An 8,973-nucleotide genomic window follows, 5' to 3' on the forward strand; every position below is an offset into this window, starting at 1 on the left:
TCCCTCAGTACCCTTTACTGCTTTCTCTCCATATGCCTTGATCGCACTAGCCATAAGAGCCATTTCTTACACGCGCCTGAATATATCCAATGAACTGGCATCAACAGCTCACTATGGCAGAGTATTCTACAGGTTAACAACTCTCTGAGTGAAGAAGTTTCTCCTTATCTCAGTCCTAAATTTCCGACATCTTATCCTTAGACTATATCCCCTGGTTCTGGACTGCCCCAACACCGGGATCATTCTTCCTGCATCTAACCTGTCCAATCCCGTCAGAGTTTTAGATGTTTCTATGTGATCCAATCTCATCCTTCTTAACTCCAGTAAATACAGGCCCAGTCGATCCAGTTTCTCCGCAGATGCCAGTCCTGCCATGCCGGGAATCATTCTGGTGAACCTTCGCTTCAATCCCTCAATAACAAGAACGTCCTTCCTCAGCTTAGGAGACCAGAACTGAACACAATGTCCCATGTGAGGCTTCACTAAGGTCCTGTACAACTGCATAAGATATCCCTGCTCCTATAATCAATTCTCCAAGCTAAGAAGGCCATTTTACTTCTTCACCGCCTGCTGTAACTTAATGCCGAATTTCAGTGACTGATCTACCATGAAACCCAGGACTCGTTGCACATTCCCTTTTCCTAATCTGCCGCAATCAGATAATGTTCTGCCTTGGTGCTTTTGCCGCCAAAGTGGATAACCTCACATTTATCCAAATTATACAGTATCTGCCATGCGTTTGCCCACTCATCTAATCTGTCCAAGTCAACCTGCAGCCTTTTAGCGTCCTCCCCACAGCTCTCTCCATCACTCAGCTTAGTGTCATCTTCAAACTTGGAGATATTTCACTCACTTCCTTCATCGAAATCATTAATGTATATTTTAAATAGCTGGGGTCCCAGCATTAAGCCCTGCTTCTCTGAAAAGGAACCGTTTATCGCGACTTTTTCTTCCTGTCTGCCGAACAGTTCTCTATCCGCATCGGTACATTAGTCCCACTACCTTGTGCTCTAATTTTGCAAGACAATTTCTGGTGTGGGACCGTGTCAAAGCCTTTTGAAATTTCAAATAAACCACATCCACTGGTCCTCCCTTGTCAACTCTACCAGTTACATCCTCAAAAAATTCTAGAAGATTTGTCAAGAGTCAATTACCTTTCATAAATTCATGCTGACTTGGAATTATCCTTTCACTGCTTTCGCAATGCGCTGCTATTTCATCTTTAATAATTGATTCCAAAATGTCCACATCACTGACGACAGGCTAATCGGTCTATAATTATCCTTTTTCTCTCTCCCTCCTTTCCTAAAAGGTGGTGTTACATTAGCTACCCTCCAGTCCATAGCAACTGATCTAGATTCGATAGTTTGCTGGAAAATGATCACCAATGCATCCACTATTTTTAAAGCCACAGCCTTAAGTACTGTGAGATGCAGTCTTTCAGGCACCGGGGAATTATCGACCAGCAATCCTATCAATTTCCCCAACACAATTTCCCACCTATTAAACATTTCCTTCAGTTCCTTCTTCTCACTAGACACTCGGTCCCTAATATTTCCGGAAGGTTATTTGTGTCTTCCTTCGTGAAGACAGAACCAAAATATTTGTTTAAATTGTCAGCCATTTCTTTGTTCCCATTATAAATTCACCAGAATCTGACTGTAAGGGACCTACGTTTGTCTTCACTATTCTTTTTTCTCTTCACATGTCTATCGAAGCTTTTGCAGTCGTTTTTATGTTCCCAGCAAGCTTCCTCTCATACTCTGTTCTCCCCCTCCTAATTAAACCCTTTGTACTCCTTTGCTGAATTATAAAATCTCCCAGTCCTCAGATTTGCTATATTGTCTGGCCAATTTATATGGCTCTTTCTTGGATTTAATACTATACTTAATTTCCATTGTTAGCCACGATTATTCAATCTTCCCCGTTTTATTTTTACTGCAGACAGGGATGTACAATTGTTGAATGTCACCCATGTGATCTTTAAATATTTGCCATTGTCTATCCACCGTCAACCCTTTAAGCATGACTCGCCAGTCCATTGTGGCCAATTCATGCCTCATACCAACTGGAAAGTTACCTATTCTTAAATTCATGCCCCTAGTCTCTGAATAAACTGCGTCACTCTCCATCGTAATAATGAATTCTTCCCTATTATGGTCACTCTCCCCCAAGGAGCCTCGCAGAGCAAAATTGCAAATGTGTCCTTTCTATTAGCCATGCAGTCTATGATGGCCAGCCCTCTAGTTGGTTCCTTGAAATATTGGTCTCGAAAATCATCCCAAATACACTACAGAAGATCCTCCTCTACCGCATTGCTACCAGTTTGGTTAGGCCAATCAATATGTAAATTAACGTCGCCCATGATAACTGCTGTACCTTTATTGCACGCATTCCTAATTACTTGTTTGATGCTTTCCGCAACCTCACTGCTATTGTTTGTTGGTCTGTACACAATTCTTACTAGCGTTTTCTCTCCTTTGGTATTCGGTAGCTACAACCATACCGATTCCACATCATCAAAGTGAGTGTTCCTTCTTGCTATTACTTTAATTCCCTCTATAACAAACAACGCCGCCGCCTCCGCCTCCTTTTCCTTTTTGTCTATCCTGGCTGAATGTTGAATACGCCTGGATGTTCCGTTCCCAGCCGTGATCACTCTGGAGCCATGTCTCCATGATGCCAATTAAATCATATCCGTTAACTGCAATCTGCGCAGTTAATTCGTCCACCTTATAACAAATACGCCTCCATTGAGGCACAGAGCCTTCAGGCTTGTCTTTGTAATATAGTGTGCCTCTTTAGAAACTTGCTGTAATGTGGGCTTTTTGATTTTGCCTTGTGTTTCTCTGCCTTCTACTTTTCTTTTTTTTCTTTTTATCTTTTGCTCCTGCCCCTATTCTACTTTCCTCTATCTCCCTGAATAGGTTCCCATCCCCCTGCCATATTAGTTTAAACGCTCCACATCAGCACTAGCAAAGACTCCCCCAAGGATATGGGTTCCAGTCATTTCCAGGTGCAAACCGCCCAGTTTGTACTCATCCCACCTCCCCCAGAACCGGTTCCAACTCCCCAGGAAGCTAAATCCCTCCCTTCTGCACTACTCCTCAAGCCACGTATTCATCTGAGCTATCCTACGATTCCTACTGTGACTAGCACGTGGCACTGGTCGCAATCTTGAGATTACGAATTTTTATGTCCTACTTGTTAATTTAGCTCCAGCTCCCCAAATTAGTCTTGTCCGCCCTCATTCCGTTTTTTTATCTATATCGTTGGTACCTATATGCACCGGCTAACCTTCCCGCACATGAAGCGTTCCTGCCTTCCCACATATCACACGAGCAGCATGACACGGGTCTGGGATCTCTTGCCATGACTTACCCTTAGATTAACGTAATTTTGCAACAGAAATGCAAAAATTTTTTACTGATAAATAAAAAGAAAAACTACTCGCCAATCACCAGCCAGCCGCTTACCCGCTTGGCTGTGACGTCAGCCTTCTATTTTTTTCCACTTCTTCTTTGCGTTCACTCCCTGCAGCTGCCACAACTGGCCTATCCGACGCTGCCGCCTCCACGAAATACCCGCTGGCCGCCCGGCTGGACTTTAGGCATTTTGTAGGCCTCAGCGACGCTGCCCCACCTCCTCAAACTCTCCACTGCTTCGCGACTCGTCTCTGGGACTTTTGTCGGCCTCTCTGACGATGCTCCACCTGCTCGATCTCCCCGCTGCCTCCCGACTCGTCGCTGGACCTTTTCTGGCCTCCCGACGCTTCTCCGTCTCATCGAACGCCCCGCTGCCTCCCGACTAGATTCTGGGCATTTTGTAGGGCTCTCCGAAGCTGCTCCGCCTCCTCGAACTCCCCGCTGCCTGCTGACACGACGTTGGGCCTTTTCTAGCCTCTCGGGCGCTTATCCTCCTCATCGAACTCTCAGCTGCTACTCAACTCGATGCTCGGTCTCCTGTAGTCCTCTCTGACGTTGCCCCACTTCCTTGAACTCCCCGTTGCCTCCCGACTCGATGCCTGGACGTTTGTATGCCTCTCCGACGCTGCACAACATCCTCGAACTCTCCGCTGCCTCCCGACTCAAAGCTGGGCCTTTTGTAGGCCTCTCCGACGCTGCTCCGCCTCCTCGAACTTCCCTGAGTTGTTTGTAGAGCTCCTAATTTTCCGTTTTCTGAAACTCCAAATTGCGCTGTTGATGAAGCAGCAATTTCCTATTTAAGTGTCAACTCGTTCAACATATATCGCTGAAATGTCCTGTTTATGGTACTATCTGCTAAATCCTCTACTGCAGGGAAAATTAAGTCACCTCTTTGTAGAGCTAACTCCGGTATTTCTGAAAGCAATTCCTCTGTTTATGGAGCAAATTGTGCTATTTCTGGAGCAAATTCCAATGTTCGTGTGGCTGCTAATTTCCCAATCCGTGAAACTCCGAATTCAACTGTTTCTCAAGCAACTTCCCCTGTTACTGGAGTTAATCGCCTTTTATCTGTAGCTGAAAAGCTGTCTGTTTTTAGAGCACCTTGCTCTCCCTCTTTCTGTAGAAGATCAACATATTTCTAGACGTAATTACTCTCGTTCTGCAGCACCAAATGCCGGTGATTCTGGAGCACTTAATTCCCCAGTTGGGGGAGTTAACTCCAGTATTTCTGGAGCTAATTCCCCCATTTACGGAATTAATTCCACTAATGAATAATAACCTATTCTCCCTGTTTCTGGAGATATTTCCCTTATTCCGGGGTTAGTTTCAATGTTCTTGGAGCTGCTAAATCCCACCTTACAGCAGCTCCGATTAACGCTGTTGCTGGAGCTCGTACTACCCCAGGTTATGCAAGTCCTATTTCCACTGTTTCTGGACCTATTTCAGTTGTTTGTGGAGATAATAATTCCACTGTTTCTGGAGCGTCAAACTGTGCTGCTTATGAAATATCAAATTGCGCTTATTTATATGACTGCCATTTCCCGATATATTTATCTCCGAATGATTCTGCTTATTGTGCGCTCTCCTAATTCCCCTGCTACAGGAATAAATAGTTTACCTGTTTCTTTAGCCAACACTTATCTTTTTAAATGTAATTTGTTTTGTTTCTGGAGCTACTTCCTCTGTACTTAACAGATTTCTGTGTTTCTTGGACTCCTAATTCCTCTGTTTCTCCAGTGCCCAATTCTCTAGTTTCTGCATCTGATAATTCTCATCTTTCTATACCTAAGTCCCCTGTTACTGGAGCTAATACCCATGTTTCTGAACTAATTCCGGTATTCATGGAACTCCGAATTTCCCTCTCTGCAGCTCCTAATAACGTGGGCCTTGGCGCTATTTCCTTGTATCTGGAGCTAATTGCCCTGTTTCTGGAGTTCATCGTTTTTTCTGGGCTTCCTAATATCCCAGATTGTGAATCTCCTAATGCTTATATTTCGGGAGGTAACTCCCCTGATTCTGTTGCTAATTGAACTGTTTCTGGAACTAATACATTTTTGTCTGGGGAAAATTAATGGAGATAATAATTTCCCTTTTTGTGGAGCTCCATATTGTGTGGTTTTTGAAGCAAAAAAATTGTCCTTTTTACATGTGCAGTAGTTTGCCGATATCTATGGCTCCGAATTGTCCTGTTTATGGTGCGCTCTCCAAATTAGCCTCAAACATGAACAGAAAATTCACCTTTTCTGGAGGTAACTCTCCTCTTTCTAAACATAAATCTCCTGTTTCTGGAGCTAATTGCGCTGTACTGTGATTATTCCTGTGTTCCTGGAGATCGCCTCCCCTGTTTCTGCAGCTCCACATTGCCGTGTTTCTGGAGCGAATTCAACTCTTTCTGGAACTGCTAATTTACCAATTTCTGTAATTTCTACACTTCAACTTTCAAGACCTAATTCCACAGTTTGTAGACCTAATCCCCCTGTTTCTGGCGCTTATTATTTGTTTCTGCGCTAATTCCCGTGTTCCTGGCGCTCCTACTTGCTTTCCTCCTGCGACTACTACTTTTCCTGTTCCTGTAGGGAATTCCCCTATTTTTCTCACTAATTCAGCTGTTTCTGGAGCTAATATTACCTTTATTCCATAGCAAATTCCATAGTTGCTGAAAGTCCTAGTTGCTCACTTTCTGGAGAATCTAAGTTGTTTGTGGAGCTTCCAGTTGTCCTTTTTCTGTAGCTCCAAATTAAGCTGTTTATGAAGCATCTAATTATCCTACTTAAGTGTCCACTAGATATATATATATATATATATATTCTACAAAATGTCCTGTTTCTATTGCACTCTCCTAAATTCGCTCCTGCAGTGCCAGCTAAATTTGGGGATTCTAAGTTGTTTGTGGAGTTCCTAGTTATCTTTTTTCTGGAGCTCCAAATTGCACTGTTGATGAAGCACCCAATTGTCCTATTTAAGTGTCTACTGCTGATATATATAGCTCCGAAATTTGCTGTTCATGATACGCTATCCGAAATCCCCTGCTGCAGCGAAACCTCTTTCTAGAGGTATCCCTGTTCTTTCTAAATATAATTGTTCTGTTTCTGGAGCTAATTGCGCTCTTTCTCGTGCTCATTCCACTGTGCCTGGGGCTGCTAATATCCCAATCTGCGAGCTCCTAATTCCGCTGCGTCTGCTGCAATTTCCCCTCTATTTCGAGATAATCACCTTGTATCTGCAGCTGAAAATCCCTCTTTTCTGCAGCACCTGATTCTCCCACTATCTGGAGCTCATCACAATGTTTCAGGACATAATTTGCCTGTTTCTGGAGCTCATTTTTCTGGTGTTTCTGGAGCACTTAATTCCTCATTTTATGGCTTTAACTCCAATATTTCTGGAGCCATTTCACCGCTCTATGGCATTAATTCATGTAATTAAAGATATCCCATTCCCCCTCTTTCTGCAGCTATTTCCCTTGCTCTAGGGTTAGTTACAATGTTCTTGGATCTGCTAAATCCCATCTTATGGGAGCCCCGAATGCCATTATTGCTGCAGCTCCAGCTACCCCAGGTTATGTAGGTAATATCCCTCTCTGAAGCTTCCAAATCCCTGTTCCTTGAGCTAGTTCCCCAGTTTCTGGAGCTCAGTTTTTTCTGGAGTCCCTAATATCCCAGATTGTGGATCTTCTAATGCATCTGTTTCTGGCGGTAACTCCCTTGTTTCTTTTGGTAATTCAACGGTTTCTGCAGCTAGGCTTTTTCCTTTGAAAAATTAATGTGGTGCTCCTAATTTCACTTTTTTGTGGAGCTCGAAATTGTGAAGTTAATGGAGCAAATAATAGTCTTTTTTACGTATCTAGCATTTTGCCAATACACAAGTTTTTGAATAAATTCCAGTATTCCTGAAACTCCGAATTCACCTCTCTGCAGCTCCTAATTACGCGGGTCCTGGAGCTAATTCCCTTGTTTCTGGAGCTAATTCCACTGTTTCTGTATCCGAATTGTCCTGTTAATGAAGCGGTCTCCGACTTACCCTGCCACATGAGTAGAAAATTCACATGTTCTGGAGGAAACTCTCCTCCGTCGAAACTTAAAACCCCTCTTTTTGAGCTAATTGTGGCACTATGATTATTCCTGTACTCCTGGAGCTTGCTTCCCCTGTTTCTGCAGCTCACCATTGACCTGTTTCTGGAGCGAATTCCACTGTTTCTGGAGCTGTTAATATACCAGTTTCTGTAACTCCTACGTTTCATCTTTCGAAACATAATTCCACAGTTTCCAGAACTAATAATCCTCTTTCTAGCGCTAATTCCCTAGTTTCGGCGCTAATTCCCGTGTTCCGAGCCCCTACTTCCCCTCTCTGCGATTCATAACGTCCCTGTTCATGGAGCGAATATGAAATTAGCAGCTGCAGGAAAAATGGAATTAGCAGCTCCAGAAACAGAGGAATTAGCTCCAGAAATAGTGGAATTTTCAGCTCCAGGAACAGCGGAATTAGCGCCAGAAACAGTGGAATTAGCAGCTACAGAAACAGGGGTATTTGCCACAGAAACAGTGGAATTAACACCGGAAACAGTGGCGTTAGCTCCAGAAACAGTGGAGTTAGCTCCAGAAACAGGGAGGAATTAGCAGCTGCATTAATTTAGCTCCTTAAATAATGGAATTAGCACCAAAAACAGTACAATTAGCAGCTCCAGAAACAGGGGAATTAGTGCCAGAAATCGAGGAATTAGCCCCAGAAACAGAGGAATTAGCTCCAAAAACTGGAATTCGCAGCTTCAGAAACAGTGGAATTAGCCCCAGAAACAGGGGAATTAGCTCCAGAAACAGTGGAAATGGTAGGACTAGAAATAGAGGAATTAGCGCCAGAAACTTGGGAATTAGCAACAGAAATAATGGAATTAGCTCCAGAAACTGTGGAATTAACTCCAGAAACAGTGGCGTTCGCAGCTTCAGAAACAGTGGAATTAGCTCCAGAAACTGTGGAATTAGCTCCAGAAAAGTGGAATTAGCTCCAGAAACAGAGGAATTTGTTCAGAAAGAGGGGAATTAGCCCCAGAAACATTGGAATTAGCCGCAGAAACAGTGGAATTAACTCCAGAAACTGTGGAATTAACTTCAGAAAGAGTGGAATTAGCTCCAGTAACAGTGGAATTAGTTCCAGAAAGAGGGGAGTTAGCTCCAGAAACAGTGGAATAAGCCACAGAAACAGAGGAATTAGCGCCAGAAACACAGGAAGTAGCTCCAGAAATATTGGAATCAGCAGCCACAGGACCTGTGGAATTAGCAGCCCCAGTAACAATAGTATTAGCATTAGAAATATTGGAATTAGCAGCTCCAGGAACTGTAGAATTAGCGCAGAAGCCGTGGATTTATCAGCTCCAGGATCAGTGGAATTTGCTCCAGAAACAGTGGGATTAGCTTACGAAAGAGTGTAATTAGCTGCAGTAAAAGGGAGGAATAGGCAACTCCAGAAACAGTGTAACTAGCTCAATCAACAAAGGAATTAGCTCCAGAAACAGGAATTTAGCAGCTCCAGGAACATCGGAATTAGCAGCTGCAGA

The sequence above is a fragment of the Pristiophorus japonicus genome, chromosome 25, assembly GCF_044704955.1.
Source record: "Pristiophorus japonicus isolate sPriJap1 chromosome 25, sPriJap1.hap1, whole genome shotgun sequence".
NCBI classification, from domain to species: Eukaryota; Metazoa; Chordata; class Chondrichthyes; family Pristiophoridae; genus Pristiophorus; species Pristiophorus japonicus.